The sequence below is a fragment of the Leptosomus discolor genome, chromosome 4, assembly GCF_034619465.1.
Source record: "Leptosomus discolor isolate bLepDis1 chromosome 4, bLepDis1.hap2, whole genome shotgun sequence".
NCBI lineage: Eukaryota > Metazoa > Chordata > Aves > Leptosomiformes > Leptosomidae > Leptosomus > Leptosomus discolor.
In genome coordinates this window covers 62,909,192-62,925,195 of record NC_141394.1, presented here as the reverse complement: position 1 = coordinate 62,925,195, position 16,004 = coordinate 62,909,192, and the positions used below count along the sequence as shown (strand labels likewise).

Genomic DNA, 16,004 nt, shown 5'->3' with positions numbered 1-16,004 from the left:
GTCCCGAATGGTTTCTCCCCCGCCGCCGCCCCCCGCGCTGACCCGTCCCTCCCCGCCGGCGGGGGAAGGCGCAGGAGCGCGACGCGCGAGCGGGCAGAGGGAATCCCTCGGCTCCCCCCGGCCCCGGCGCGCTCTGCTCTCGCGAGAGCCGCCCCGCTCCCCGCTCTGCCCGCCGGCCGGCGGCGCCCCGCTCTCGCGAGAGCCGCGCGGTTCCCACGCCTCGGCTGTTGTGTCTGAGGGGAGAGCCCGGGCGCTGAGTGGGCGGCGCGCGCCGCCCCGCGCGTGTCTCACGAGCCCGCGCACGCGCGCTCCGGGCCCGGGGAGGAGGGCGCTCTCGCGAGAGTAGGAGTTTTGGCGAGAGTTTGTGGAAGATGGCGCCTGTTGTGACAGGGTAAGTGCGGGGGGTTCGCGGCGCCGCGCCGGGAGCCGTCTGTTTCTGGGGGTGCCGGGGTGCCGGCTGCTCGTCTCCCGCCCGTCCGCGCCTCTGTCGCCGCCCGGGGGGAGTGCGGGCTGCCCTCCGGACGGCCCGGCGGCAGGCCCCGAGAGGCAAACCCCGGGGGGCTGGGGTCCCCCCCGGGTGGGCGCACGGGAGGAGGCCCCCCGCGCTGCGGGTGACGGGCCGCGGGCTGTCGGGCTCTCCGGCGGTCCCCCGGCGCGGCGGTGCCGGCAGGGCTGGGCGCTTCCCTTGCTCCTCTTCGCTCCGGCACGGGCACGGCGGTCGGGACTCCGTGCCGGGTCAGCGCTGCTCCTGGCTGCTGCGGAGGGGGTCCCTCTCTGAGGGCTTCCTAGGGAGCGGCAGAGCCCGGCGGGCAGGAGACCCGGGGCTGGCACTGGCCGTTCTCCCCGTTCTCCGTCGCCCCAGCTGATCCTGCCGCAGGAGGGGGACCCCCGGGCTCCCTCGGCCACGGACCGGGAGCGCTCGGACAAAGGCGTTTGCCTCTGCGGTTAGGAGAAGTTGAGCGCAGCGCTCCTGTCCTGCCTCGGTCCCTCTCGCGCGGCGGGGTCGGCGGGAGGCCCCGGCCCGGGCCGCGGAGCGGGGCGGCTCTGTCAGTGCCGCACGGCGCGGTGGAGCGCTCTCGGTCGCGCCGAGCGCCGTCAGGCTTTCCACCCCAGCTAGCAGGACACCCCTTCCTTCAGGCTGGGGGACTGAGGTTCCCTTTCTCTCCTCCCCGCACACCGTTCCCAGGGCTTTGTTGGGTTTTAGCAGCCTTCCTCCAAATATTGCATCGCAGTGAAGGGTAGCAGCCTCCCCACCCCACTAAGCCACGCTGGATTGTAATGAATGATAGTTGCCGTGCATTTCAGCCGCACTGGGTAGTACTTAATCATGGCTAGCCAGCTGCAGCGTGTGTCACTGTAATGAGTGACACCCTCTTAGCCACCTACAGCTGATGAATAATAACAGATCCACTGCTGGTTTACAGTGTGCAATTTCACCTGCAGTGTTACATTGCTTATTGCCATCCTCACCGCATCTTGAATTCTGCTGCTTATTGTAAGTGCCGTGCCCTTAATTTTGGAGTACACTGAGCACATGTGACCTCCCTCTATGTGTTGAGGGGAAAGGACAGTCAAGAACAGGCCGTTTGTATACTCCACCTGTTCGTTCCAAATGAAAGCTTGACTAGTGAAAGTACTGCTGTGTCTTTCTAAAACGTGGACCTTATTTTATGATTTCACAGTGTGTCTGTGACCGTCTGTCTTCCCTGTGGGATTAACATTGTCTACAGCATTGGCTCTGTGGTTAGAGAGCAACAGCCTGCTTGGGGGTGGGGTGGAGTTGGTGGTTGATGCTTTTGTTCTCATGGAGAAGGTAGCATTATGGTATTTTGTTGTTTTGTTTGGCTGCAGTAGAGTTTCCAGTTCCTCACTCTTGTTTGTTGAAAACTAAATCGAAGCTTTTGCTTGATTTGTCTCCCAATAAAGGCATCTTGCGGCTCATACACATTTTCCCAATTAAATGTTCTTTAGGGAAGCTGGTCTTGTTTGTTATGGTTCCTGGAGTGTACTGTTTTAGAGGTTAGAGTTGAAAGAAGGGAACAAATGTTTTTGAAGTTTGCTGTAAGTATTAGTCTGCGTTCTAGTTAGCGATTAAGTTTTTCCACGTTTCTGTTAGTTTACTCATCTGAATATTTGGGCTCCATTTCCTTTTGTTTATTGAGAATTACAGGTTTGATAGAAGTGTTCTCATGTTTGTGACGTTACTTTTATCCTTTTTGGAGATCTGTTAAAATGTTGACAAGAACAACTAGACTTTTTTTTTTAAATAAATGATCAAATAATTTGAACATTAGGACAAATAGCATTTTAACAAGAGTGAAAAAAATTGTTAGTAGTTTAGGATTTTAATTCTAAATTTTTTGTTCAAAACCTGTAAATCAAGTAATTATCTGACAAAGTAGTCTTATTTTCTTACTGTTACATATTTGTAGCATTGCTAAAATTAAGTCTGTTAACTTTGGTTAATGTTATTGTTAGATTGCATTAAGGAGCCCGATTTTTTTAATTATATTACCTGCTTTTGGAGTAGAGCTCTGATGGTGAGTTTTCTGTGTGTATTAGGATTAAAAATTGATGATATTCCAGTAGCTGATTTTTTTTTCCAAATAGTCAGGAAGGGCAGTTTTCTTTCTAGACTGTTCTGTGAAAGCTGACATAAAGTGCTTGACTGAAGAATGTAGTACCTGAACGCCACACTGTATTTTAATGGGCAGTTTGCAGTTCTTAGGGGTGCTCAAACTTCGAAATAAAGCATTATGGCTTTTCTGCAGTCAGTGTAGCCTGAATGTAAAAACACGGGATTTTTCCTGTGAAAACTATATGCCTGAGGCTAAATTGTGGTACATAGGTTTAAGCTGTGTTGGAATGGAATAGTAGGGATTTACTGCAGTACTTTTGGGGAGCAGTCAGAGTACATTTCCAGTTTCTTGTCTGCACCATGTGGCACACTCCTGCTGCTTGCATCACAAGGAACGTTTTGATCAAAATTGCTCATATGTACGGTATGACTGAACCAAAATTGCACAGTGGCAGAACTAGATGTAATGAGAAAGTGCACAGAAACTTGAAACAAGTAACTGAAAATGAATTGCTAAATATTTGAACTGTTATTTAAAATGAAGTGGATAATTTATGGCTGGGATAATAGGATAGTATTTTGGGGTTTTGTGGACTATTTTTGGTTTTGCTTGTGAATGATTTAGGGAAACTTACTTTAAGACGACAAAATTAATGAAAATGTTATTTAATTAGAGAAGCACATTTCGAGTGCAAACCACTTCGTTTTAAATAATTATTGATACTACAAAAATACTTGTAGGCCTCAATTGGTTTGAAAATTGCTGTGCCAAGCCTAATACAGCCACATGGCAGCGAGAATTTCTAATCCTAAGCACTTAATTTGTTGTTATTTTAAATGACAGAAAATATGGAATGGTCCCTTCTCTGTAGGCTGGAACAACCTGGTCTTTAAAATACTGGAAAATAATGCAAGCAGCCATTGCAAACAGCCTTTGCGAGATTCCTATACCAGCAAACAAGTAAACAAAATTCAGAAAGGATAGATAAAAATGGTAAATGTGAAGCATTGGTTTGAGTGCTTGCTTGCCAGTGAAAACCTCTGTAATAGCAGTGTACACGATAGTATTTGGATTATTTTTCAAACAGGTTGAGAAGCCTTGAAAAAGTCAAAAATAACTGAGTGGGCTTATCACTGGTGTAATGTTTTCCATTGGCACTGTGAAGTAAAAAATTGTTTTAGTAACACTTAGTATTAGACTATTTAAGTTTTGCGTCTGAATTAGTCATCCCGAAGTTCTGTGGTTAAGAGGTGTTTCCTGACCCAGAATACTCAGCGATTTAAGGGTAAGGGAAGACACATCAGGTCTGTGATGACACAGGAGAATGTTTGGCATCAGTGCAGTGAATTTTAGCGTAGTGGTCTAGATGTGGCAGCTGTCTGGTCATTTTGTCTGTCTGTTTGTTTTTAATGAGAACTTTGGAAAAAACTTGCAGGTTTTTGAAAGAAGAATGTACTGCTTTGTGGAGCTCTCCCAACCACGAGTGCAACAGAAGAGAAGTTCAGAGATGAAATATAAAAATTCATCGAAACTTTAACCTCATCTACATCCTGATTAGGATGAGGACATTGACCGGTGTAAGGATCTTGAAGTAGAGTATGCGGTGGATGCTGCCTGAGAGATGGGAGGGGGAGGGAGACTTGTGTGATCTGACCTTAGGCTAAAAAAGCTGTCGAGAGAAGAATGTTCAGAATAAATACAGCAGGGTCAGCTCTGGATTTTGAAAGATGAAGAAAGTTCCTTCACTAGTTTGGATGTGAACTGGTGTGGTCACAGGATAAAATTTAAGCTACTAAAGGCGTATCTTAGTGATGTGGTGGGCACTGCCAGCGTCTCAAAACCGGGTTATTTCTAGGACCTATAAAGAACCATCATTTGAAGCTTGATGCTTAGTTAAGAGTCCTGAAAGTTAATGACTTGCAGTGGTGGGAAGGAGATGAAGCAATGATAGCCAAATTATGACCTGTGTATTGTCTACACTGAGACTGAGCTGGTAGTGAGGCTTCTGTTCGGAGAGAGGCGCAAGCTGAGGTGTTAGCTTGGACAAACATGGGAGATACGAAAGTATGTTTCTGATTTGTGGCAGGGAGTTAATAGTTGAGTTTGAATCCTGGCCCTGGTAAAGTGAAGGAGAATGAAAAGGGATGCAAGACAGAAACCTATTAAGTGATTCATAAAATAGTCCAGGGGAATGAGGAGGCTCCTTCAGGAGGATACACTGAAAGAACAATTAGAATGATAAGGGATGAATCATGAGAGCAACAATGCCAAGGAAACCAGGGAGAATATTTCCAGAAAAGCAGCATTGCTGATAGTCTTGGGTGATTGACAGGTCTAGGAAGATAAGAATTACATTTTGATTCTGAGCCTCATCATAGGGTTAGGCTGCAAGAGATGTTAGTGAGAATAGTTGCAGTGAGGCTCAAGGAGTGGAAACAATTGTATAGACTACAGGAGTAGAATTCAAGGATGGGATCTTCAGGCTACAGTTTTTACTGTGACTGGAGCTTTAAACTTAGTGCTTATTAAGATTTGAGTAATCGCATAACTACGACTATTGTGTATATGCACATGATGAGTGTTAAAGGTTGGGAAAAACTCGTTTACAATCAAATGAGTAGATGGTTTTGTGTGACTAACATTTAAATCATTATCAAGGAGCATGTGTCTTAAGTCTGGCTATTGGGAAATCTTCATATTGTTGAAGGAGTCTTCTGAGATGCTCGCAACTATTCTTTTAACCTTTTGTAGTTTCAGTAGGAGCAATTCTATGAAGTTAAGCTCTTGATTTGGATTTTATTCTCTTTGTTTATTCATTGTATTAGGTAGCTCTTTGTCATTTCTGACTTACTCTGGTTGATACAGAGCACAAAGAAACTTTGAAAATAATCTTATAGCTTGATTTCTCCAGAAATCTGCGGACTGTTTTATTAGGCATAATATATGCACGGGGTTTACTGCTAGTTAAAAGACCAATATCCTTTACCGATACCTCTTTGCAGAGATAACTCTCCTTTAAGTATACCATTCTGTACTGTGAATTGCATGGATGATCATGAGTTTGTAAATGAGAGTTTCTTTTCTCTGACTTGCTAATTTATACTTTGCAGTAATAATTCATTCTAGGGTTGGTTTTCATTATTTTGAACTTAAGCAATTTTTATATTTAAAAAGAATGTGAAAAGAAGCTGAAGTAGCCTATAGCTACTTCTAAAGTCTTCCTAAAAGACCTGTGATACCTTCATGGGCAAAGATTTTGAAAAAAGGTTTTATAGTTACTAACTTATTTTTGGTGAAGAGTACAGTTAAGGTGCAATACATAACTATTCTACGCTGTGTTTGTTTTTTTGATAAAGTTGAAGATAGAAATTGTAATTTTAGATTTGTAATATACGTATTTAATACAAACAGGTATTCTATCTTGCACAATGCGTTTGAATCTCTATTTGGAATGAAGAATGTAGTTTATGCACAATATTATTTTCACGCTTGGAGGGCAAATCATGTCAGCAGAATTTTAGAGTTTCAGGACATCTTTTCTATGTTTGTAATAATTGCCACCCTAAATTCTTTGGATGTTGATTGCAAGCACATTACTAACTGACATATGTGGCGCTGTAATGTGCTGAATCACTGCCTCCCAAGAGCATTTCACAGGGAAGGTGTACTTTTAAGTGGATTTTTTTAAATTTATGTTTCTGCAGTATTTTAAAAAATTGAACAATTGTAGTGTCTGCCTGCTTTTAAAGAGTTGCTTATTTTTTCCTGTGTATTTAGGTGAAGAAGTGAAAAAGGTAGACGTCACTAGCTGTATTGCCAGATGAAATCTTAATTCAGTTGACAAAACTGGATATGCAGTTGTATCTATAAAAGAACCCCACCTGATATATATAACGAAAAGTCTATAGTATTTCAAGGCAAGTTTATAATTATAGGTTTTAAAATTATATTCTTGATCTTACTGAACTTTCATTATTTTCATATGGAAATGCTTATAACATTCTAATATTGTATGCTTTTCATACTTGTCTTGAAGATAATTGCAATAATTAGTAATTAGGACTATATAAGGAAAGGAAATAATATGGGATTATGGTTATCTCTTTCCAATGTAAAAACTCAGAAAAGGAAACAGCCGATAAATTTCTTTGAAGAGAAAATTATTAATAGAAAGTAGCAATTTCCATATCGTTATACTCTTACTCTTGCAAAAGTAAGTGCTAAACTTAGAGTTTGACGTCTCATTTCCTGGGGTTCTACTTACGTTGTGGTGCACTTTACTCGTAGCTCGCACGCATAGGTGTGTATTTTGTGGTTGCTACCTTTTTTAAAAAAAAATGCTAAGTACCCTTTACAACCTAAAGAAACTCTTCTTTTATTGCCTGTTTCTATGTGACATCATAGGCCACTTTCAGATTCCGTGTATGCTATTTTAAATAATTTCATTTTCTGGAAAATACTTCATACTCTTCAAGTTTAGTTAGCCAGATAGTGTTATATGGCCATGTATCTTCATGCTCTGTTGCTTGTAAATGCATAAACTACAAATTTGCAGTGGTAAACTTTTTTACCAAGAAAGGAAAGAAGGTAAGGGTTTCAGTATGTATTCAGTGTCGCAGTTTTACATCCTTACAATAGACAGAAGTTATAACTTTACAAGGATAACCACTATTTTTATCTTCCATTTAGTATTTTTTTAGTTTTTGAAAAGCTTGACTGATCTATAAAATTTTACCATAAGATATAATCATTATAATGTTTTACTGTTTTGATTAATCAGATTATTTGGTGAATAACATGCTGTTGGGGCATGATTTATTCTTTCTAAAGCAATCTGAACATTTCAGTCATTAGCATCTTTCTTCAGTAAGTTCGTGAGGCTCTTTTTTGAACATGTCTTATGTAGATAAGTTGAAAACTTTTTTGTTGAATTTAACTGTATATTTATGTAATTATTTAAATAAAGTTGGTTTTGTTGCTTCACTTGGAAAACATGAAGACTTTAAGGTGATTGTGTTAAGGTATAACTTTTCCTCATTTGTTTCTTATTCAGGAGCAAGAACTATCTCCTCTTCATGTAATTGCATGACTAACTTGTATGAAGTGCCATTTAATCAGTATATCCAGAACACTTGTAATAAGCAACAAGCTGTTTTGGCAGGTGATTGTTTTTGACTGCCATGCGTGAGATTACACCTGTTACTTCATTTAATTTTTCTCCTTCTGGTAGGTGAGATTCAAGGATATATATTGCAATGGGTCCTAGTCAGTCTTTTGATTGCTGATCTATTTATTTATAGTTATTTGAATAACAGAACAAACATTTATAATTTTCCCTTTATGAATACTGACAAATGTATGTGCCAGAAAAAAAGTCTTTCTACTGGTATTCTTGGTAAATTGCTTGGTCTGTAGAACATTTCATCTGCACTTTGTTTTTTCCAAAGCTATACTTGTGACATGTTTACAGTGTGTGGTGCTTTGGGAGGTTACCGGGAAGCTTTGTATCAGAATGAAACTTGATCCGGCAGACATGAAATTCTGACTTTTCTAAGCCTGAAAGAGGGAGTTGAATTGTGTAAAATATTGGTCCCTAATTTTTGCCAGATCATAGAGATGGCACAGAGTAAAAAATACCCTCTAGGCAATATCCTACTTTCGTTTTCCTGGCGGCTCTTATTTTACCTCTGTAATTTAATTTTGTCTGGGAGCAGTGGCAGAGGATCTTGCAGGCAGTGTTTCTTTTGCAGACTGTGGATTAGGAGCTGCCAGTCTAGAAAATAAGGTTAAACTTGTTTTCTTAGTTTCACAAATTCTTCTGCTAAGCTTTTATCAGTTTTTGATACAGTGAGGGGGGGTCTCTGATAACGAGTTGCTGCTTTCACCAGTGCTGTTACGTAAAGGAAACTTCAAAACGAAGGTCTAGAGAATCAGAGGTGCTTGCACTCACTCTGAATTTATGCCATTGCGTAAGAGTTCTAAGGCCTGGCATAATAGAATAAATAATAATTAAACTTACTCGGTTATTTTATTGTTGTTGTTGTTCCAGCCCTCTACGTAAAAGCCCTTTATGTCTTGAACATGAAAAAACAAGCAGAAAAAACCCAGAGACGTGCCAAGGTCAAATGCAGAGTCCATGGAGAGGTGGAAATAGAATTACTGTCTCCCGATTTGGTTCTCGTTGCTCTGTGTGGTTGCGGGCCATTTGCTGTTCAGAGTTTGCTGGGTTTTGACAGGTGGCATCATGTCTTCTCTCCCTACTGTGACTGTGAAAGATGGTCAGAAGATATCAGACTTCCTTAGATTTTTGCTCTGTGTAACAGAAAGCTATGGTAAGGAAGGCTAAGAGTGACTGTATTCGTAATTCATGCATTTTTGTAATAGTGAGGGATATTAGAATGGACACTAGAGAGATGCTGCTCTTACATAACTGAGACATAAAAGCAATGGATAGGGTATGACCGTTGGGTAAATGAAAAATGAAGTGGCATTGCAGTGTGCTGTAGCCATGCCTTTATACTACTGAAGAACTTATTCTGTGTAGGTATTTATTTTTAAAATGCAAAATACTTTACTGCTTTCCAGATCAGCCAGCCAGCTCTGGCTTCAGTAGTGAGTGTAAGAATTCAGAAAAGAAAAAACTTTATTGAAAGACTGGTGTTATTCTGCATGTGTGTGTTTCTTTTCACGCTCTCTTAGTTTTGTAGTAGATACACAGTGATGACTAGTAAAATCCTTAATAATGTAATATCTTCCAGAAGTGAGGGGGATATAGCAAAACTATTTTGGATGTGTCTTTTCTGTCCAAGTATATTTCTGGCCAAATTTTTTTCTTCTGCTGTTGAGCACTTCTTTGCCAGCACTGAGTCCTGGGGTGTTGTTTTTGGTTTGTGGGGGTTTTTTTGGTGTTTTTTTTTTTTCCTTTTCTTTTTGCATTCTGTCTTTTTTTAGTATTGTGTGGTTGATGTTGTTTTTGGTTTGTTTTGTTTACATGTGCATTACAAATCTTGCATTAATAAGATATGCAGAGCAGTTAAACAAAATAAGTATTTGGGATCAGACTTCCTCTTTGGAAGAGGCGTGTAGCATGCTTGATGCATTGTGACAAACTTTTTCAGTCAGCGCAGATGATACTGACTGAATCCTAATCACACTGTAAAAGTTTGAGAGATTTAAGTACTAAATTTACACGAGTGGCTTCCGATATTAATTGTTTTGCTGCTGATTATGGAGGTGAATGTACCTCTTTTCAAGAGTGATAGAAGAATATATTAGGCAGAGGTAGAAAACAGGGAGTTCTTCAGATTGGAAGTAGTTGTCTTTGCCATAAAGGTCATCAGAAACAGGAAAACTAATGCATAAAAACTTATTCTAGTATCTATTTTAATTGGTAAATACAAATGTTGGCCAGTTTCACAATCAGTTTTGATAATACAGTAAATAGGGTTTGTGTTTGCGGTGCTTACGTTTAGATAGCAGCACTCAAAATACTAAGAACTGTGTTAAAACGAATGTGAGAACTACGCTAAAACAGACGTCAGAACTTTTTCCATTTTTATTTGCAGTGGACAAAATACCTGCGTTTCATAATAGTTAACAGGCAAAACAAAGGAGCTGTTATGAAACAATGTTTAAAAACGGTCGTCTTGAAGTTTTACTCGCAATTAGCTTGTTGAAGTGATAAATAGCACTTCAAATGGTAGCAGAGGAAAAGTGGACTGGGCTTGTACAGTAATTTGCAAGTGTTAAAGGCTACTGGAAAGTATAGGATAACTCTTTTTGTTGGATCCCTTGAGCTGTAAGGATAGTTGTTCTTTTTAACTAGCTGCTGCGTGTACATGTAGTAGAATCACAGAATAGTTTGGGTTGGATGGGACCTTTCAAAGGTCACCTAGCCCAACCCCCCTGCAGTGGGCAGGGACATCTTTAGCTAGATCAGGTTGTCAGAGCCTGACCTTGAATGTCTCCAGAGATGGGGCTTCTGTCACCTTTCTGGGCAACCTACTCCAGTGTTTCACCACCCTCATTGTAAAAGATTTCTTCCTTATATCCAGTCTAAATCTGCCTTCTTTTAGTTTAAAACCATTGCTCCCTATCCTATTGCAGCAGGCTCTGCTAGACAGTCTGTCCCCACTTTTCTTATAAGCCCCCTTTAAGTATTGAAAGGCCGCAATAAGGTCTCCCTGAAGCCTTCTCTTTTCCAGGCTGAACAACCCCAGCTGTCTCAGCCTGTCCTCACAGGGGAGATGCTCCAGCCCCCTGGTCATTTTTGTGGCCCTCCTCTGGACTTGCTCCAACAGGCCCATGTCCTTTCTGTACTGAGGACTCCAGAGCTGAACACAGAACTGCAGGTGGGGTCTAACAAAGCAGAGTAGAGGGGTCCCAGTACAGACCCCTGAGGGACACTGCTTGTTACCGATCTCCATCTGGACATTGAGCCGTTGACCACTATTGACCACTACCCTCTGGGTACGATCATCCAACCAATTGCTCACCCACCGAACAGTCCACCCATCAAATCCTTATCTCTTCAATTTAGAAGGAAGGATGTTATGAGGGCCTGTGTCAGAGGCCTTACAGAAGTCCAGATAGACGACGTCTGTAGCTTTTCCCTGTCCACTGATGTAGTCACTCCATCATAGAAGGTCACCAGGTTGGTCAGGCAGGACTTGCCCTTGGTGAAACCATGCTGGCTGTCTTGAATCACCTCCCTGTCCTCCATGTGCCTTAGCAGAGCTTCTAGGCAGATCTGTTCCATGATCTTCCCAGGCGCAGAGGTGAGGCTGACAGGTCAGTAGCTCCCAGGGTCCTCTTTTCTGCCCTTTTTAAAAATGGGTGCAGTTTCTCTTTTTCCAGTCCACAGGGCCTTCATGTAGCTTTTGAGACTGCAGTAAATAAAAAGTGACCTCAGAAGATATGCTGAAGGTACCTGTCAAGACAGTTTGAAGCCAGTCATTGTGTGAGCATTTCCTGTATCTAGGCTGAATTTCCATGTGGAAATAAAATATATAAGAAAGAATACCCTGGACATATCCAGTGGTTTTCCAGTGTTTCATCCAGATAGTGTTTCTGGACAAAATCTTCATTTATTTATTTATTATTTTATATTATTCAATACCTAGCAAGCAATCAGAACTGAACTGACTCTTAGCTGTTTCACCTTATTGTATATGGCATTTAAAGTCAGCAGTAGACTGGTTAGACTTGTCGGTTTGCATAGTCATGAAAGTTGTATTGCATCAGTTCACATTTGAAAGTTTATCTTTTTTGGTTAAAACAGTTCTTAAAAAAAAAAAACAAAAACAAACAAACAAACAACAACAAAAAAAACCCCAAACCCACAACCCAACAAAACACAGCAAAAAGCAACAGACCTATGTTTGCCGGAAGTTATTAGGCAGTGAAGAGTATTACATCTGTAGAGATAAGAGGCTTCTTCACTTACTGGAAGTTTTCCTCTGTGCTTCTGGTGCATAGGATTCAGGTTGTGGATATTGTTGTTTAAGGTACTTTCCTAACATAGATTTTACTGGTGGAACTTTCTCTTTTGTATTCAGTGTTCTCGTAGTTAATGCCCTGATTTTAGGCAATTTCCTTCAGTAATTATATTACTATTTTCTTTTTTTTTTCAGATGGAAGGTAGTATTCTACAGTGTCTAAATTGCTTTACTAACTAATATTTTCTCCTTTTTGTTTTGGTGTTAGTTGACAGATGTGTTTAACCACTGCCTGCCATTCCTTTCCTCTGATTCCAATTTAGATCAATTCTGCTGCTTCTTGTTATATATACAGCATATTGAAATGATGTTTTGTTTTTTTTTTAAATTTTGCTTAGTTACTTTCAGTCTTGTTCTCTCCTGAATTTTGTCACCATCCCTTGACTAGTTTTGCTTCTACATGTCTTTTTTTTTTTTGTTTGGTTTTTTTTTTTTTGGTTTTTTTTTTTTTAGATGGAGTAGTGCACCAGCATACCCTGGTTTTTTCTGAGAAGTTTCTGTATAAGCTCTGTTGTCTGTGTTCCTGGACAGTCTGTGTTCACTTACCTTTGTCCAGAGCGGTACTTCCCAACAGTGTTGCTCCTTACTCTGGATCTGTTATGTTCCATTTTTTCATCCTAATTTTTGCTTTTACTAGCCCTGTAAGGCTTGTGGTGTGCTTAGGGCATCACCAGCATTATCTACAGAATGGGGAAGTCACAGTTACGACTCAACCAACGTGATAATCTAACAACTGTGTGTTTTATGTCAAGTCCAAACCCTATTCCTTGCTTTTTGGAACTTGGAGCTTGGCCATATCAGTGTCTTTGATTGTGAGAGGGGATGTCTAATGAGCACTGGTATGCTGCTTGTCTCTCAGTTGAAGAACTGGTGAGGACTGGAGAGAAAATAGAGCCTGAAGAATTCAAAAAATCCAGATACCTCGTGTAACAAAAGGCAAACCATTGATACAGAGAGATAAAGAAAATTAAGTTATATGGGGAAAGCCAAAGAAACGTCCTAAGTGTTAACATTGTGAAAGCAGGAAATGTATTTTGGGAGGGGTGAGAAGACATAGTAGAAGATCACTTCATTTTGGAGGAGTTTTGTTATTTCCTTTTCACTATCCTTCTCTCTTTTAACATGTTCAGTTCTCTTCATTGTCTTAGAAGTGTATGGGAAGCTATTACTATTTTGTTATCCCTTTGCTACTCCAAGAGGGATGGATAAAATAGAACTTCGAATGAATTCAGAGACTGCAATCTATTGCTAGTGGCTTTGTAGGGAGTAGACTGAAAGCGGTGAAGAAACAGGACACTTTGTACTTACTAACATGGTTCATTTCTAAAGCAACAGAATGGGGAGAAAAGATTGTTTTTGAAGTGATGAAAGCAAACAAAGGAAAGCTGAGACCAGGTTTTAAAAGCTAAATTCTGTAAATAAGCATTGCCCGAAAAGGAGGGTGGGTGTGTGTATACAGATAAACTTCAGGTTGTTTGTTATACAGCTTTATTATACAGCTTTAATTAATATTTACTATACAGAAATTTTTTCCTAACGTAAGATGGGTTAAAAGAGCGTGTGTAATTTTCTGCATAAAATCGTAACTTTTCTTTTTGCCTGGTTCAGTGGTCGAATACAAACATTAGATTTGCTTTTCTTAATGCCTTTTCAGAACCATAGAAATAGTATTTTTACTGGGATGTTTTAATATAGGTTAAAAACTACCAGTTTAATTGAAATATTATCTCCTGCATTAGTTGTTTTCATCAGAGAAGGAGTCTTTAGTAGTTTGTAGGTTTTTCTGATACGTTTGACATGAACTTGTCTGCTATTGTTTTGTCACAAAAACATACGTACTTGAAAGGTTAACATCAAGACACTCCTGAAGTAGATTTGTCACACTGGTGGATGACTTGTTTCAACGTTGAGCCTCACTTTACTCTCGGTGATTAAGCAGCTCACGTAGCCCTCCTCTCCCCTTCACTTTGCAACAAAATTTAGAAAGTCAAATAGGCATGTTCTTTGGCTATCAGAATTGAGTCATAGTTCCAGCCAGTGAGGCTCGATGCGTGCAACCTTTCTGCTGTGGTAAAAGGAACCTTCGAACATTCAGTCTTGCAGCACTGGACTGTAGTTGGAGAAACAGGAAGCGAACGCTTAAGCTTTGTTCCAGATCTTCATTGCTCCTTCTGTTTGTGGCCTCTTCCTTTTTTCAGCTATTTTTTTTTTTCTTAATTTCTGTCTTGGAGGTCAAAAGTAACTTCATGCTGTTCTCCTAAGAGTTGAGTCATTTATCAGCTTCTCCTTTGCCAATAATTTGTAATGGAATCCACTATGTTTCCTTCTGCCTGAGGCCATTTATTACATTGTCCACTTGCTTTTGCCTTTCTGTCTCAGTCCTCTTGATTCCTTATTCCGTCCATTTTCTATAGTGTCTACAGTTAATTGTAGCTGCTGGAAACATCTTGAGGACTCCTGAGTTTGCAGTGTCCTAGGTCCTGGCACAGTATCATTCCTATAAGTGGCCTGTGTTCACCTATAACTCGTACTGCTGGCAAACTGTCTGCTGGATGGATGCAGGTTCAGGGAGCCCTTTTAACAGGGGCTCTAGTATACCTGAAAAGATGGACTGTGTCCGTTTTCATTACAAAACCAGTCAGGATAACTGGAGCTCTTGGGACCTCTCTGTACTCCATGTGTATTGTGAAGAGTGGTGCCCTGGTGGTGAGTATACTTTAGGTTTGTTCAAGATGTGCTGGCGTGCTCAAACACATCTTGTAACTATTAAAAATGGCATTGAGTAGCTGTTGGGTGCCTGTCATGGCATTGTCTGTATAGTTAACGAAGATATATTTCCTAAACGACGTTGTGCTTCGTAGTTGGCAGTCTCTGGGGAAAACTGGAAAAATCCTTTCCTTGGGAAAAAAACCTTAAATAAATGAAACAAAACCGAAAAAATCCACAAGCGCCTCCAAAAAACTCAGCTGGATCTGCAGCGCCTTTTTTGCCTTTTTTTTTTTTTTTTTTTTTCTTTAAATAAGGTCTTATTTTGTTCTCCAAAGTTAGAAATGTCTGATAGCAGGGCTGTCATGGTACCAAAGCAAAACTGCTTGGAACCCTCAAGTGTAGAAGCTCAGTTTCCTTATTTATTTAAATTAGCTTTCTGAAAAGCAAATACATGTCTAGTAGACATTCATTATGCTTTCCCTTACTGTTTGTAGTTAATTTTACTAATAAGCATTTGTATTCTTGTACCACACTTGACAGCTGGTCTTCTGTATGTACCTTCGGACAGCTGGGGCATTCTGTTGCAGTGCTCAGGTCAATGGTGAGTGTCTGTGGCTTCTGAGCCATGTGATTTGTAGGCTTTTCAAGTGTCACTCCAATATGAAACTGGCTTTGCTGACATGTTAAAACTGAATTTTAGTTCTAGGGTGAGGTGACCCTTTGAGGCTGATAATACTGATGATGCCAAGTTGCCTTGGGTTTCCCTTACACATCTAGTGTAGCCCTGGTCTGTGGCAGAACTCTCCCTTGGTCTCTTCTCTGCCCCGCTGGTCTCCAGAGCACATAGTATGTGTCCTTTATTATCTACAGTATGCTTGGACCATGTGCAGTCCAGTTATTGATAAAAGCTGCGTTCATTCCTGACATCAACATTGGGCTCAGAAATCCCCTGAAGAGAAACTAGTTGTAGGCAGGAGAATGTTCAGGGAAGTACCATTTAGGCTTGTCTGGTTCTTACTCTTCTTAAGCTGTCCATTAATCCTGCTGGTGGAGGTGGACAAATGGATTGATGGAGCCTTGGCCTGAATAAGAATAACCCCTGCATCCACTAGCAGTGGGAGCAGAAGGCCCTGCACCTCTGGGTGGACTGTCTTAACTCTGCACTTCTTCCTCATTGTTGCCTTGCTTGCTTTGCAGCAGCAAAAGGGAGTGGAGAGTT

The 16,004-nt window shown here is 41.0% G+C and overlaps 1 protein-coding gene across 1 annotated transcript in view; it reads left to right on the top strand.

The window, feature by feature from the left end:
- The first annotated feature begins 372 nt into the window (after positions 1 to 372).
- The window catches only part of RBPJ (recombination signal binding protein for immunoglobulin kappa J region), a 63,227-nt gene continuing 47,595 nt past the window's right edge, over positions 373 to 16,004 (top strand). The window contains exon 1 of the mRNA XM_086464605.1: positions 373 to 391. The gene's annotated coding sequence lies outside the window, so the exon portion shown is untranslated. The remainder of the gene's footprint in view (positions 392 to 16,004) is intronic.